The 17,765-nt window shown below is 34.8% G+C and overlaps 1 protein-coding gene across 1 annotated transcript in view; it reads right to left on the bottom strand.

The window, feature by feature from the left end:
- Positions 1-17,765, bottom strand: part of LOC311207152 (histone deacetylase 4-like) — a gene marked incomplete at both ends in the record, with an annotated part of 105,794 nt that overhangs the window by 76,358 nt on the left and 11,671 nt on the right. The gene's annotated exons all lie outside the window — the stretch shown is intronic.

The raw sequence follows: 17,765 nt of genomic DNA, 5'->3' as shown, positions 1-17,765 counted from the left end.
ATATAATCAAAGTTTTCAACTAAGATCTCAAAATGTAAGACTGCTTCCCACATTTTCCTTTAGGGTACCAGTACAAATTGTTTCCACACAGCAGGCAGAACCTTCTGTTTCCTCTCAATAGCTTTTACGCTGCTAATTTTTCAGTGCAAAAATCACAGTCTAATCTGGGCAGCTAATAATGTTATAATAAATTATAACATAATTATCTGAATTTTAAAAATAATAATAGCATTCATAAGCAGCATGGGCAAGACAGGATTTAGCACTTTGTTAACCCACAATCTTTACATAACCTAACATACCACAAATAGTATGGAACTCTAGTTACACAATAGCTTCCATTAAATTAGTTGTTTTTTAACTGTAAACAGAGTGAATTATTAGTCACCTTTTAAAGACGACTAAGATACCATTAACTGCAAATTCAATGTAATGCTTCATGTTAGATTTACAATAGAATTTCACTCCTAATAAAAATGCTTTAAGCACGATAATAAATAGAATGAAATAGGAATTGTTTTAAATTTTTAAAAAAACATTGAATTTTTGTGTATTTTCCTGAATTTTATTACATCACTATCAATCACTGCAGTTATTTTGGAATACTGTACATATGAATTAAATTAAGGCACCAGGGCTACTAAGAGAAAAAATGTAACTAAAAGCACACTATTGTGTTTTTTTGTTTGTTTGCTTGTTTGTTTTAATCCTAAATCTGACCTTGCTAACAAGCAGGTGCAAGACTTCACACTACAACCAAGAACAATAAAGAAGTATGATATCTTCATTTTTCTTCTAATTGTTACTTTCTTTAAATCATGTTAACTCCCAATTTTTTTATGTGATATTCATAATGATTCCCTTTGATTCTTTTCAAGTTTATTGTGGCCACAGAAATAAAAGTGCAATCCTTTGATCTCCCACATCACACACAAGTAATCTATGAGAATATGGCATATGCCATGATATGAGAAATGTATCCCAGCTGAATTCCTCATTCAAAAGAATTATGTACCTATGGCATCCTCTATGAATGCTCTCTGCAGTGAATTATTCTTACTGTTGTTACTGAATACAGAAATGAAATGTCACAGCCAAAAAGCCACATGTATGTACCATAGTTAGTTAATATTCTTACTAAGATTTTCATTGTTCTTTACCAGTATAGCAGACTGCCAGCCTGAAAGTAATCTATAATTACATATATAGGAAAAACATCAATTAGATGTCCTTAGTGGCATTTATCTTCCAGTTGCTTTCTTATTATCAGGTAGTGAAAAAAACATGCAGTATTCAACAAAACACAGTACTATCAAAGCAAATGTCATGGTCACTGCGTTTAAAAGTGAATTATTGAACACAAGTGGTTCAGTTTACCTCTTTCTTACACTTTTTAAAATGATGTACAGAAAGAATAATGAAAAGTAGAATTAAAATCTAGCTTCATAAAATTTTAACAGACAGACTCACAAAAGGATGATAGCTTATGAAATTATTTCTTTTATTTATTTATTTATTTTATTTTGAATTATTCATTTTAAAGATGCAGGAATCAGGAATTTCACAGAATTATGAAAAGCAGTGAGGCCCAACATTTAGCCTTGGCTCAGGCAGTGATTTGCTGTGTGGTCTCTACAGTGACTTGAAAATACACAGCACAACACCATTACATCAGATAATGGCCACTTTATGAATTTTGTATTAGGCTTTCCTTTTTAAAATTGTAGATTTACAAGCAATTGTAAATAAACTCTAAGGTGGAAATTATGAATCCCTATAGCCCTCAGCTCACACACACACACACACACAAAAAAAAAAAAAAAAAAAGACACTTTTAATAATAATTGTTGTACCACCTTAAAAACATTGTTGGAAACCTTGGAAATAAGTGACTTAAGCATCCAGGGAATTTTTTCCCGCAATAAAATGCTTCCTCAGTCACTATCCCCTGCTTGACTTACACCACCCACCTAAGCTTAAACAAAGTTTGTAGAGAGATATGCAAAGGTCAGATTAAATCACCATTAGAATTCATAATCCTATTACTTCTATTGAAGACATCATTAGGCATATGTGCAAGGTATGAATTAAATAACTAAGAGATTATATAATCCCAATTTTCCTAGTTTCCACAAAATGTGGTGAATGTAGCTGAAGGTACAGTCATGGACATTCACACCCTACCCTGCCTTCTCACTGTCACATCATTGCAGCTCATGGTTATGCTACTTCTTTTCAGAAAAAATAACATTTTTTTTTTAACTTATCAAAGCGTCAAATGTTCTATACAGTTTTTTTAGGAGATTCTGACTGTACCTTACCTAAGGAAAGCATTCTTCAGAGTACAGTGTTTACTGCAACAAGAAGTAAGTTTGATTCACAGCAGTAGTAGCTCAAACCACCTCTTAAGAAGCATGGTATCAAAAGGGAAGATTTTGTATATATTTTTTATAATATATAATTTATAATATATCATTTTTTATATAAAATTATAAAAAAAAATAAGAGCAAACAAAACCTACTGTTTAATAAAGAACAGAACATCTGCAAATCTGGAAATATTGCTTATAGAAGCTCTCACACTCTCATGCAATGACATCTACACAATTATTTTCTCACAAAACAACCTTTTGTATTAGAATGGATATCATTGTTTTCTGATAATTGTAATGAATTATGATTATTTCCAAAGATATTTTCTCTTGGCTTTGTGCTAATAAAATATGCAAGATATAACTAGCTCCCTGTGATACTTGCCATGAGTTGAACAGGTTAAAATTTCACAAAATGTTGATAAAAGTATTAAAACCTGCTGCTTTTCTTTAAACCGTATCACCAATTTGCCATTCTACTAATATAAAACATGTTAAAATGACAGGGCATATGAAAGGGAATAAAAACAAGAAACCTTCAGGCTTCTTAAATAGGAGTCTTTTTTGTTAAAAAATCTTCAGCTATACAGACATAAAATTTGCATTATAGCATATATATTATTTATAAAATAATACATGGTGGACCTGTATCAAATTACAGAAGCCTTCTTTGTGAAACTGTTGCCTTAAGGAAAGAGCTGAATACTCTGCAGAATGTATCTTTTTGACATTTCTAATTTTTGTGAAGGAATCCAAGACATTTTCAAGCTATTAAGAAAAGCAGATATACTAGTTCCATAAAAACAACAACAACAAAGGATATAATAAATAAATAAATAAATGTAATGCTCACATAGTAGATAGCAACATAATTGATTTTTCTGTCTTTTCTAAATTTCCTCCCAAGTTCATGGAAATAAAGTTTGTGTATCTTGATCTGAACTTCACAGTTTGAGCCTCACCAGCAAGTAATATTCATCAATATTTCTTTTATTATGTGCTAGTGTTGGTAATATGGAATGTGGCCCAAATTGGCCAATATTATACACTTTCATTAGTCTCTGGAGGCCCAATCCTGCAAACATTAATGCACATGTGTAACTTTACTGAGGTTAGTAGCCTGACTGACTTAGGAACATAGAGTTAATATGTAAACATATTCAGCCACACATCTAAGCATTTGCAGGATCTGCCCCAGGTTTCTCAACAGCAGTCTTTCCAGGGACTTCAGTGGCCTCAGATACTGACTCCTGAAACCTGATAGACGTCCCTCCCACTATAGAGTGTCTAGATCTGAAAACATTCATGCACATGAGTTCGTTCAGCTTCTTTTTTTTCCAGCAGCACCACCAGCTGGAGCAGCTAAAGAGATTAGGGCCAAACTCTGAAAGTAATTATCCTGAAGAGAATAACTCACAACTAACATTGCTAAAATACCTCAACTGTTGCTTGCTGTTACAGTATTTCACAGGATCCCTTCTGTTTTTGCAGAGCACATTACAAGTTACCCTCAAGATATCAGGCTGGCTGCAAGGAGTCAGTTCTGTAGGGTGTCAAGTCTGCAAACACACCATAGGGGTTTCCTCACTTATTCCCACTTCAAAGAAGCATTAAGAACAATTTCTCTTTATTACAGATTTTAACTAGATTTCTTTCCCTTGTGATGATTAATTAGGCATTTGTTACAATTTGCCTTCTTTCCACCTCGAAGAATAAATGTCCCCTTCTGCTAATCAGACACAAACAAAATGTTTTGAAAAGTAATCACTTGCTAAAAAAAAAAATTAAAAAAAATGGAAATTGGGCTTCTGTGTTGTGAGGAATGTACACACATAGCACAGTGAAATTTAACACGGGTAAATGATCTGACTACCTCAAAGTGAAGCTTTTGCCTTCCTACAGTGGCCTTTCACCCTGCCCTTTCCTCCAATCTGAGGAGAGCTGATGTTGATGGAACATATAATGGCTCCTTTCCTGTGTAGTAAAGTCAGCAATAAAGCTCAGTAATTAAGGTGACCGGGGAGGCCCAGCCCAGCAGGCTAGTGGTGTGGCGAACACTTTCAGAACTTCAAACAATATCAAAGTCACTGAAAAACGGGCCTAGTTCAGGACTGGTTTGAATTAAGCCTCACTTCCACACGCACTTTTCAAATCCAAGCTCAAACAAGAAAGCCAAGGCCTTCTGGATTTCATTAGAGCCAATTATCTTATCTGTTTCATCTCAGGCCTGACCCCAAGGCTGGCAAACAGCTATTCAGTGCGTTTGTGTGGTTGTTTGAGAAAGCCTCCAGCCAGCCAATGGCCTGAGGAACTGCTAATTAAAACACAGTTGCCCCCTGCCTCCAGTGATTAAATATTTTCAAGCTTTTGTAAATAATTTTTCCATTCTTTGCCCCAAGCCTCAGAGGTCCAATAGATGCAGTAATTTACTTAGTTTGTCAAAGAATGCTGCTGGAAATAAAACTATAATAGAAACTTAGGAAACTCTTATATCTTGCTTAACTTCTGCAAGTGACATTCTACAAGCTTGCAAAACATGTATACTGTTTCTTATGTAATTAAGCCTTAATAACCTTATTGTGTTTGAAGTGATGTAGTGTATAGCAGGCCCTACATTTTGTTGATAAGCATCATGTTTCCTCAGATGTCAGCAAGATATGCATGCTCATGGGCTTAATGAGATCACGGACACTGCAAAAGTGATACTGAGCAGTATGTGTGTTCCTGAGATGGATGAACAGGAGCAGATCATACTTCCAGAGCCTGTTTCGAGAATGACTGAGTCCTACCAGTAGCATATCACAGCATAGCAGTGGAACAAGAACAGTTCCAGAATACAGTTCTATATTACAGTTTCACAAATAAAATCAGGACATTCACATAGAAAACAAAGAAAGGCATGTCTTCCATCTGGGCTAGAGGTCTCGATCCCTCCATCTCCCCCTTTCTGGACCTGCAAAGACAAGTCTTCTTTACATCAGATCTGGGGACCTTGAGGGAGGCCTAGTTCCAGCCTCGGTCCCAGTAACTCCACTACCTTGTATGATCTCATGTGTCACATGCAGCCACTGCCACCAGTACTGGGGGTGTATACTTCTCATGCAACATGATGGGGAGAGAAACACCCTATCTCCTCCACCCATTCTAGTAGCTAGAGTGGGCATTACACATCCCAAATTAACACATCCTACATTCACCTTTTAACTGTTTAAATCTTACTACTATCCTTAATAATAATAAATATATTTGTATTAGTACAAAGAAAGAGCAAAAAGATGACTCCTGTCTATACTTTTTGGGGAACTATAGGCAAAAGCTAGAAAAAGTAGACAAATTTGCTTAGAGGCCATCTTAGTAGTAGAAGAATGTAATTACTGTCTAGTTTTGTGAGAGGCAATATAGCAAAATAGAACACTAATAAAAGATTTCAATGAGGCTTCATAAGTGTTTATGAGAATACCCTACAAGCATTATCAGCAAAAAAGCAGAAAACTTGTATATTGTATAACAATCTCAAATATGAACCTCATAGCATTCTGAGAATGAGAAAAAAAAAGGCATCAGCTTAAAAATCACTAGCTGCTGAGAATGGTAGCATATTTTTTATTTCACACATGCTACAGAAAGAATTTGCAAAATTTAGACATTGCTGGGTTGCAACTTCCAACAGAGAAGGTCGAAGTTAACAAGAATTTATCCAGGTGACAGTCAGAAAGATGGTTTTATCTGTAGAGAGTGGCAGTATTGCTACTGCTGGCTTGGGAGTAAAACTTTGGCAAGTTTGAGCCTGAACTAAAGGCAGACTTCCTCAATTAATTTATCATGGTTACTTTAAATTTTCAAGATGCGTATAAGAGACATACTCAATACAGGGTCAAAGACCTGAAGCAATTGGCTGATAAAGAATAACTGAGATTGCATATTGGATGTACTGTACTCTAGACAGATGCAAAGAAGTAGGAGAAGGCACCAAGACTAAAAGCATAATAGCAGGAAACAAATGAAGAAAGCTGAAGGAGAGAAATGTTGACTCCTCAAAAGCACATGTTGAAAAAGTGGCTTAAAATGTTGGGTAAAGGTCAGGGTCTACCAAGCATGGGAGCCAGACAAGGGTGAATTTTCAAGACAAAGATCATCAAGGTTAATAAAAGTGGATGATACTCAGGCTAGGGAAGATAAGGACTTTTTGAGCTTCAGGCTAGGAGGAGTTAATGCCAAGAATGGTTTCAGAGGAAAGGAGGGCTGAGATTCTGCTCTGAAGAAGGTCTAGAACTGAACTGTGTGACAGGCTGCAATCTGTACACTCAGCAATCTTGAGGACAGAGGAGAAAGAAGAGAGGGTGATAGAGAGCTTAACAGTGGTTTTTCTTTTCAGTGAAATATGATTGTATCACTTGTGACAATAGCCTGTTATGAGGGGAATGAGAGGTTAAATAGATGAATAGGGGAAGATAAAAGTTTTTGTCTGAGTTAGATCAGAAGATGAAAAAGAATGAGGCCCCTGGTGCCAAGTAAAATTCAGAGGAGAAGAAAAGATGAGTAGCAACTTTGTGATCAGAGGCAGAGGACAGAGCTATGGGAGGGGAACGGAAGTTGTGGCTGCTGTGAAGAATTTGATGAGTGGTTGAATGAATGACTCCAAGAAAGAAATGTGAAAGAAAAAGGGTGGGAGGAATTTTTAAAGAATGTAATATTAATATATGTCTAATCACTAAAACACTATTGCTTGAATAGTCTGGTAAGATAAATGTTTACTGAATCAGTCCTTAGGTCAGGGAAGCAAAACAGAGGAGAACTTATTTCCAATGCACTGAAGTCATTAAACTTGCCTTGCAGAAGCATAAAAGGCAGTATTTTTTTTAAATCTTTTTTTTTTTTTCTTTTTTTTTCAGTGATTTTTTCACAGGGGCCAATGACTGAACTTGACACAGAGCAAGTCAGAATTAACTAGAACACTCATCCACTGCATGTCTTTACTTTTGGGACAACTTCTTAGCAGTGGTCCACCTGATGGTACAGTGTGTGCAAATTAAATCACTCCCTTCTTGATCAGAAGGAAATCACAGAACTTTGAGCTGTTACAAAGTTGACATTTTTTTTTTTTTTTGACTTTGCTTGTTAAAGTTTCTTACAACAATTGTATTGAAGAATACAGGAAACCTGTTTAAACAATTTTTCTTTGTACAACAAAGTGAGGTAAATGAATAGACAGCAAATTGTCATTTTCAGATCCAAGGGAAGCCTGTTCCATAGAGAGTTCATAATTGATGGAGTGAAGTAGATGTTAATAAAGCATGAGGATTGAGAAGTCCCTGTCACATGGGAACTGAAGCACTTGCAGAGATTTAACAATAGTTTCTTAATCTGTAAACTTCTTGATTGGTAATAGGGAGGCAATTAGTCTCCACTCTCCTGTCAGCCTAATAATTCATGATTGGAAGTGTAACTTTTTCATGAAATGTACCCTTTTATTACAACAGAATATTTTTGTAGGTGTAAATCCCTAATATTTTTCAGAGGGAGACGTTTTTTAGAGTAAGGATAAAAATAAATTCCAAATAGCCTGACAGCAAAGGCATTAACTTCAGATGCAGTTGTTTCAGGTTCAAGTCCCTGATTTGTAAGAATGAGGAAATAATTTTTTCTTCTATCATTCTGAGATGAGATTTTTCACCAAAGGTTTTTTGTTTGTTTGTTTTGGTTTGGTTTGTTTTTTTTTCTTCCTAGAGTGATGTCCTCACCATGAGGCTAGAGATTAACATTGTCATGAAAGGGTTTGAAACACACTTAGTTGTTTTCTTGGAAGCTTTCAAATAGTTTTGGTTTTGTTCCAGTGTAGAAGAAAATCACATGTCAAAACCACGGACAGTTGCTACTTACTGGAACTGCTGTCTTTAGTCAGCTCTACTTAGTAATGCACATCCAGCACAAGAGGGGAAAAGCAGCAAAGACAAGTGAATTTATTGATGGGGAGAAAAGAAAGAAACAAGCTCTATCTTTCCTTCAGCACTCCACCTTATATAATCTGACATGCATGTACACTGTAACACGACATAGAAGAAATGCTAAGCAGCTTACTAACAGTCCAGGCATAGCCATTTTCAGTCCGCTTATAACGTGCTGTAAATTGCTTGGTTTCATTCTTCATCAATTTTTGGTATACTTGCAATTTTGGTAACTTCATTTTGACACCTGATATCAATATATGACTAGAAAGATTGTGGTAGGCAAACATGTGAATTGGGTAATGAAATGCTTTAAAAGCTTGGTTTGTTTCAAGCCACTACAATTAATGACAGTGCTTGTATATAATCGGAAAGATTTGACTATATTTAACGTAATTTGCTTAATTACGTTAAATATAGTCAAAGGATCTAGGACCGTATCTTGCTACATTTACTCTTTTAACAGTCTTTGCTCTTTTAGTGGTGATTCTTGCAAGAAGTTACTATTGAGTGTAAGTAACAACATTACATTTAACTGTGAATTATTCTGGTGTGCAGAACTGACAGGTGCAGTTGATGATTGATACAATTTTAAATCCTGACCCTAGTAGAAGTAAAATTGAGTATACATGTATATGATCACAAAACATAGACTTCCCTTTTCATGAAAAAATACACAAATATGCCAAACTTGGTAAATTACTCTATGACTGAGCTTTTTTCTTATATTGCCTGTAAGAAACAATTCATATCTAGGAGCCTGAAGTTTGATAGATTCCCTCACACTGAGCAACAATCCATTCTTCAAGAAGCTGCATTGATTTAATGGGATTACTGGTGGCCCAAGCAGTACTGCTAACACCACATAATTATGAGTCATAGACCTCCCTGAACTTTTTCATTAGATATCTTTTTTTTTGAGACATACATGTTTTCTTAGTTTCAAACATCTCTTTTGCAAGACTAAGAGCTGACTTTAAAAAGTAATAAAATACTCAGAGTTGGGGCTCCAACAACATCCAGTAACATGAAACCTCATAAGATCTTGCAGCACTGAGCAGAGTGCTACTCAGCATAATTCAGGATTTCAAAATCTGGGTCTTGCCAGATTTTTCTATTTTTCTTTGGAATTACTGAAGCTTTATTTACTAGAATATGTTTTCTATGAAAAAGAGTTGTTCCTTTTATTCAATTACTTTCCAGCAAAGTGCAGCACAGGTACAAAACTTATTAGAATTAAAAAAATAATAATAATTAAAAAAAATACCTCCAAGGAGTTACTGATGCAAAAACACGAGCACATCTATAAGCACAGGCGTGCCCCAAAGGTATCCACACAAACTTATACAGAGACACAGGTGCGTGAGCACACACATAACCTCACAATAACTCTTTGCAGTCCGGCTTATGTTTGAAAGGAGGAAAATAAAAACTTCAGTTTCTTTTTGTTCTTGAAGTATTAAAAGAAGAATAGTGGAGGTCTCATTAGCTAAGCTGGCTAAAGAAAGCATGAATAAGAACTGTGTAGCTGAAAGGCCTCTGTTTCTGCTGTTCTTGAAACAACACTCCTGTCTGATTCTGGATAATGGGCTTTTAATAAAAATATCCACCAAAAGAAAACAATTAAACAATACATAAAGCACCAGGGTGCAATCTAGTGGTTCTGTTACAGTCTGGAGTTGTTCCAGCAGAGAACATGTGGATATTTTTTACAGGCTACAGTGTAGTTCTTGAAAGTTATTATAAAGCAACAAAATTTAAATTGGGGCTGGACATCTACACAATTGCTCAGTGTTGCTGTAGGACTTTTAATTTAGAACTGAAATTTATCTCCATTTAAATACCACAGATATTTTGACTGTTAACACAAAAATATCTTCTGTAATTGCACTGCTTTTTAATTTATTCCAGGATGTTTCTGGTGGTATTTCTCACTTTTCCATCAAAGTATTTGACAATGTGGCAATTCTTTATCCATACACTTCTATTCTTTCATCTTTCTGGCTTGATACAAAATTGGAAAATATGTCTATTGGAGAAGAACTCAGGTACTTTTCACTACTTTTAAACTACAGGTCATGTACAGCTTGGGGTTTTAATCAACTAGTTTTTAACCTGAACCACATAAACCTGACACATGCCATATTTTATTATCCTTTCTCCTCCACCCCCTACTCTGCTATGTCAATAAAAGAAACTGTGCATCTGTAGAAAAGTAAGCCGACACTAATTAATTTCTGTAATGAAAGGTTTCATTTCTGTAGTTCCAGTGAATGAAAGGAGCGTCATATGTAGTTTTAAACATCCTGGTACAGTAAAGGTGAAAATTTGGGGTAGTTTGGTGAGAAGAAGTTAGATTTTCCAAATAAAAGTAAATGAGTAGGAAGAAGAGGTTTCAGGATATAAACGGTATTGCCAGGTTTAGTTTTATGGTGAACTCTGAAGTATAACAAAATGTTGAAAAGCTGTTTATGCCAGTGCTTCAAATGGTTTTAGCTCTGCTTCTCAGTTTCCCAAGGACTCTCTCCTTATCCTCACAGTACTCATCTGAATGATGAGAATATTTGTCAAGAAACAAGGCAAGAGCATGACAACTTACTATTATTACAAAAAAATATATTATATATATATCACACAAAGCCACAAATTCTCAGGACTATTAAACATTTACATATGAATGTTACACTTTAGGCAGGTTAAAAAAAATAATATTCCAAGCAAACTTCTACCTTCTTCAAACATCTTCAAAAGGAACTGCTCAGGCACTTTTAAGTCATCTCATTTTTTTAGCTGTTTGGTGTACCTTCCTTTGAATACTGCTGAGACATTTTCTATGGCAGAAGGGAAAAGAAAGATCTCTTGTTGAAATGTTCATCTTATAGCAATGCTCAGAAGCAGTGGACAAAATCAGAAATGATCAACCTATTGCAACTCTGACTTACAACTCTGCAGAATACTGTGGATGACTGCAAACTATATACATATGTACAGAAACCATCACATAGACTTCCTAGAGCTTCCATAACTGTGTTCTGTTTAATTACATTTTTCTGCATTATGCTCATGACCATGCAGAAGGATTGTGGGTAATTAGCGCTCTTCAAAATGTCCATCTGCGTTTGGGTAATTCATTACTGGACTCTTGTACATATGACTCTGAGATTCTGCCTTCCTCTTTATGAAGTGCTGAATGAATGCATTGCTGTCAGCAAATAGACAAGAAATAACAATCACTGGGGCAATCCAGTGATTGCAAATTAATTACCAGTTATTATAAAGTTAAATATTGGGAAATATATATATATTTTTTCCATTAGTAAAGATAAACATGGCATTTTGCTATTCTCAAGCCATTAACAATGGAGTTCAACATAACAATGGATAACAAAACAGATTAAGGTTCTGAAGATCTTAGTTCTTTCGGTCTGCTTTTATTGATTCATGAAGCAGAACAGCTAATTTGGCTTTTTCATTTCTCCTCCCACATTTTTCCCTTTTATCTCATTGCATTGCAAGTTCTTGAATGAGAACCTGACCTTAATACAGTTTTTAGACCTAGCCTACTATAATATAAACTCAGCAGCAGCCTCTGGACATTGTAGTCATAAAAACAGTAGCATTAAGCTATGAATATCTAGAATTATTGTTTAGTAGAACTTTCTTCTCAAAATTATTTTTTTGTGGAAATTATTTTTTGTGGAAAAAAGCATTGTTCTGTGACTCAGTGTAAATAAAGCTAGGTACAGCTAAGAAAACTTGGTTTTTGTCTCCTACATTCTTTTGTTCTGTTTATCAGAAACCAGGGTTTCTGTTCAGTCAGAGAGATATACTATGTTGCAGAAGACTGATGTCAAATAAAGCCATAATAATATTCAAAATACTATAAATCGATGGTTCGCCCTCATGTGGTGTATTAAGCTCATTTCTAGAAGAGTTTCAGAGATGAGCAATTAAAATCATTAGGCAATTAGATGATTTTCTAAATAAAGAGGGATTGAAAAGACCAGAAATACTGACTTTTAAGAGAAGAAAAATAACAAGGGATATGACACAGGGAGTGCAAATACATTTAAAATAAATATGCACAAGCAAGAGTGTGCACTTCATCTACAAATGTAGCATACAAACATACGGACTTCTAATGATATAGGAATATTAGACATCTGAGCTAAAAAACTGAACTTTTGTTTTTCAGGCACACATACATAAAACCAGGACACTCAATACCAACAGATTAAATGAATACAGAATCTTAACAGATACACAAAACTGATTAAGGTTGTTGTTTCCAATGCTTTAGCAAACAAAAAATTATGAAAGTAAACTTAAGGTAAAATTAAAACAATAGCAACTGGATGCTATCTATGTATAAGTACATGAAACAGCATAGGTAAAGCATATCAACATTTTCTTTAAGTTTTCTTTTTAGGATATATGTATGAATTTGTAACTTAAAAAATCAAATCAAAACAAGCAAATAAACAAAGATGGTACCTATGCCAAAACAGAGCTAACAAGGAGAATATATTTGAAAAAGAGCAAAATTGTATTTAATTTTTTTTTTCATTTGAAATGTCAAAATGGAATGTCATCAGATCAGGAAATATTAAACTAAGACCAAAAAAAAGAGTCAGAATACATCAATGCAAACTCTCAAAAAAAACTTAATTATGCACTGTAAGATGATAAGACTACAATGAATATTTCTAAATGTTTTTGATAAGATTGGACTACAGTGAGTTTTAAACATATTTATTTTCTTCCAATACAAACACTGTAAAAGATTGAAGATTATCTGTATATCTTTTTCTTTCATTTTTACACTTTTACATTTTTACATACCTGTTTTCAATTATGACTTTAATTTTGAATTCTCTTTTTTTTTTTTTTTAAGTGATTATTTTGAGGTAATTATAAATTTTGTGCTGTATTTAAAATTAAATCATAGATGTAGAAGTTCATCCCTAACTCTGCCTTAATGTCACCCATGTCTTTTGAATTTGCTCACCTTAGTAAATTAAAATCATACACATGGCTGCTAAAAATCAAACTCAAAGATAATATTATCATGAGCTATTTCTAATGATTCCAAGAAACACACATACACACATTTCATTTTATGTATGCTTTTATGGCCAGGTTCACTGACATGCTGTGGGTGTTTTATGCTACTCTGGAGTAGAGAGCAATGCAGCCAGAGCATACTGGCTGGTTAAGCTAAATTTACAGCTCCTTTGTTGAATAAAAGTAGTGCAAAGCAGTTGGAAGGCACACCCCAGTTTCCTTCTGTCTCCCTCACTCTTCTTAACCCTCACATTTGCTTCCATTTCCTCCTGCATCTGCTATATTTTGCTCTACAAAAACACATTTCTCCTGTCCTCTGTAAACTAAGTACATATATGTACATGTGCACATGTACAACACAGACCTGATGCCTCTTTTACTGAGCACATCTGGTATAATGCGTAGCTTATGAAAGTAATTATTTGAACATTAGTAGTTGACCATCACTCTTGTTTTTTCTATAGCTGTTGGCAGAAGAGAGTGGATTACATTCTCATAAACTTGAGTGTAGAATCATCTTCTTAGAAAATAGCCACCATCTTCTATTGTTTTCAGAGAGATTAAAGCAAATTTTAAATCGGTGGAAGTAAATGATGAAATATAGCTCTCTAGAGACGAAGGCCTTAAGAATAATAGAAAAGAGCTGTGTTTTTTTTTTTTTTTTTTTGATATCATAGGGGAAAAGAAGTTGTGGCTGCCCTTCAGGAAAAGGGCATTCTTTCAAGGAATTTTGTAGATAAAACAGTTTTTTAACTATGACAAAAAAAAAACAAGCAAAGTTTTTCTGGCAAAATTAAGGGGTATCTTGATTTGATTTTTGCACCTCTTTTTCATTCTGCAGAAACTTCTAACTCCTACATTTTCTACTACCTCCTTGTAGTTAACACGATCAAACATATTTTCCTACTAGAAATAGAAAATAAATGGCAGGAAAAAGGTTTTTTTTATACACAAGAGCAGTCTTCATCTTCAAACTGGTTCCAGCCATTTAAATTTGATATGGCACTACAAAGTGTTAGTTTAAAAAATATGGTAAAGACTCTTCATGTAACACAGAAAGCAAAATGGCAGACACAAACAAGCACCATAATTTCTTTAGTTTCCCACTATCATCCCACTGGAGCAAATCACTCAGCATGATGTTGAAGTGATTACTCTGTGTTATGCATCTGACTCATCTTCAACTGTTCTGCATTTTTACACGGGAAAGTTGCTTTTTCCTGAAAAGATAGAAATATTTTCCAGGACAATTTGGAGGAAGAGAGTGAGGTGAAATCCTATTCAGTCACAATTGGATTTGCTTAAAATAGATCTATGCAGCTGAAAATCACAAATATTCAGTTAGCTGCATCTATATATAGATGTGTGTGTATGTGTAAGTAAATGCTTGTACAGTTCTACATATATTCTGCCTTTGGAACTGTATAAATGATACTACATCATCATATATAATACCTGATTATATGCAAAACTTTAGGAGCAAACAAAAGGACTGTATTTCTGTGGACGTTATCATTCAGAAGGATCTCTGTTGTGAAATTTGACAGTCAATCAAGCAGTAATGAGTTACCTAGTGTCAGGGTTGCTGACACTTCAAATATGTGCTTAGTGCAATTCTAGGAAGAAACTAGGGCTCTGCCAGTGAGAAAATAAAGGTTATGCGTACCCCCTTGGAGACTGTTAGATGGTTTTAATGCAAATTTTTTAGCTCCTAAGGACTCAAAGAATGAGGCTGTCGAAGCTGCCAAAAGCAGGAAGCCTCAGCTGTTCTCCAACTCAGTTCCATCTGTCTGCAAACTTACTGACACCTTGGTTATGTTGGAGAGGAATTTCACCAACACACTCTCTTGCTAGGGACTGAATCCAACATGTCCTCTCTCTCTGCTTGGAAGTAGATATGGAGTAAATCTCACCATTTTGTCCCTTCATTTTTCTTTTCTCAAAACCAAGGATATCCAACATTTTCCCTGTCACTTGTTTAGGAACACTTTCATAACTCTGTCTCTAAAATCAGTTTATTTGAGAAAATATCAAGCTATTTTCCTATCTTCAAATCTCACTGTATATTTTCATAGAAACTGACCTGTTGCAGGGCACAACTCCTAAGCAACAGCCGACTTGATGACTTTTTTACCAAGTTTTCTATTAATTTTCTCCAAGTTTCTACCTTCCTTTCTACCTATGGCAAAAGGACTGAACCGTGGATCTCTCGATCCTGGCCACTGTCTCACAATTCTGTCCTGGCCAAACTGAGAACGCAGGTTACATCATCTATGACATTTTGGATTACAGCAGGGATAGATTCTGGTTTGAAGATTAAGCCCTTCATCATTAGGAGTGGTAAACATATCTACCATTCAGACCACATCCACAAAAAATGGTTTATCCTACACAATTTATAGGTGTTTGTGTCCACCCTTCAGAGTTCCACGCACTTTGCCTCACTGAGGCCCACTCAAAACTTCCCTAACAGGCATACTAAATGCACAACAGTAAGCATTACATTTGGCACAAAGACTGTGTCCGGGCAAAAATTAACTTAGGATGCAGGGAAATATTTTTTGGTTTTCCAGCTCTTTTGGAGAAAAGGAAAACAACAGTATATATTGTAATGAGTCAGCAGCATTCTATTTCTAAAAACCAACCAAACAAACAAACAAAAAATAGCAGTTGACTATTTAAGATAATGATCCTTGCCCACATTAATTGCTACATGAACTGGATACATTTAAAATTATTTAAATTTAAAATTGTTTAAAATTATTTAAAATTATTAACATTTAAAATGCATTAAGTTTTGAACTATCAGAAATTCTTTTAAGAGAGAGCCTAATCATTACCTTGAATTTATCTGCTTTAAAGAAAAAGCATAATTAAGCAATTATTTTAGTGGTATGTGTGCAAATGATTAGTCGTTGTGTAGTAGCTTACATGAACTTTATTTTCCTGAATAGTGCACATGCAAAACAGTAGACTGAAATTCCCTTTAACTCTGAGGCAGAGTAACATGTACAACAGTGGTATTAGTTGCTCCAAAATGTTTATGAATGTGCTTAAACTATAATGGCAAAGAACGTATTTGAAAAGATATTCTTAAGCCCAGGTACTTGCTGTCAGGATAGAAGGGGTGCCAATTATGGTTGTAGTCTCACTTATATGAGTCTTCAGTTCAACGAGTTGAGAGTACCATTCTCCACAGTACTAAGATGGACACATTACCTATCTCGTTATTGGGATAGGTCAGATACGAACCAGGAATTTTGGAGTGATCATACCAAACATTAATATCAGATACCAATACCGGTGATTTGAACCATCGAGTCCATAAAATCTCAAGAAAGAATACGACAGATCTTGGAAAGACCCTGAGGGAATACTGAAGTATAGAAATTTTAAAGCATGCCACTGACTATTTGTTTAGACTCTTTTTACTTACAGACAAATGTTGTAAATAAAATTCAACCCTTTTTCACAATAACAGTGTAACAGTATGAATGTGTTGGGCCACTCTGTGTGGAGGTCCAGGGTTTGGACTTTAAATTCAGGTGTGTTATTTATCAGATCCTTGGCATGTTATTTAATTGCCTAAACAGGAGTGCTTGAGAAAAAAAGGCAGAAGTGAGTTTATACTTTTTGTGATGTATTTTGAATAGAATATGGGTCAAAAGCTGTATAAGGTAAATGCACTACTTCTTGGAGGTGATCAAATAGATGTGTTGTCTCATTGCCTTTCCTTCATACCAGCTTTCACTAAATGAAAGTTTACTTTTCAGACGTAGTATTATCCCATTCTTGAGGGGCCAGTGTTCACTAAATCCTTCCACTAGACTGCTCAACAATGAGGTGAAGCAATGCATGTAAGATGGGACTACTGGAAGACTAAAAGTATGTTTCAAACTGACTCTGTCTCCTCTGGTTCCATGACAATAAGACTAAAGATTATGATGCATCACCTATGAAAGAATAAAGCTTAATTAAAATGAGCTATTGAAAATGAAGAGAAATACAGCATGCAGCATTTCCAGTCATTCTTACTGAGAACTGAGCATTTTACTGAAATTCACAGAAAATTACAATTGGTCAAATCTCTGGGAACCATCATGGTAAAAATTTCGAGCTAATGAGAAATGCTGGGATTAGACCATACTTAATATTACTTTGTACTTGCTATACTTACATGTAACTGCAATCCATGTGAACAGTATTTCTCTTGTGCCAGATATCAATGATTACATTTGAATTTTGTACATAGAGGAGTTATCAAGCTGAAAGTCATTTTACTGCCATGATACGATAATGATAAAATGAGCAACTGATTAAATCGTTAGATATTTTTTTTTCTATTTTGAGTGGGTGACCACAAAAATTGAATAACCCATTTATT

Source organism: Netta rufina (genome assembly GCF_964035555.1).
Source record: "Netta rufina genome assembly, chromosome: 2".
In the NCBI taxonomy this organism is placed as follows: domain Eukaryota; kingdom Metazoa; phylum Chordata; class Aves; order Anseriformes; family Anatidae; genus Netta; species Netta rufina.
This window is presented reverse-complemented; position numbering and strand designations above follow the sequence as displayed.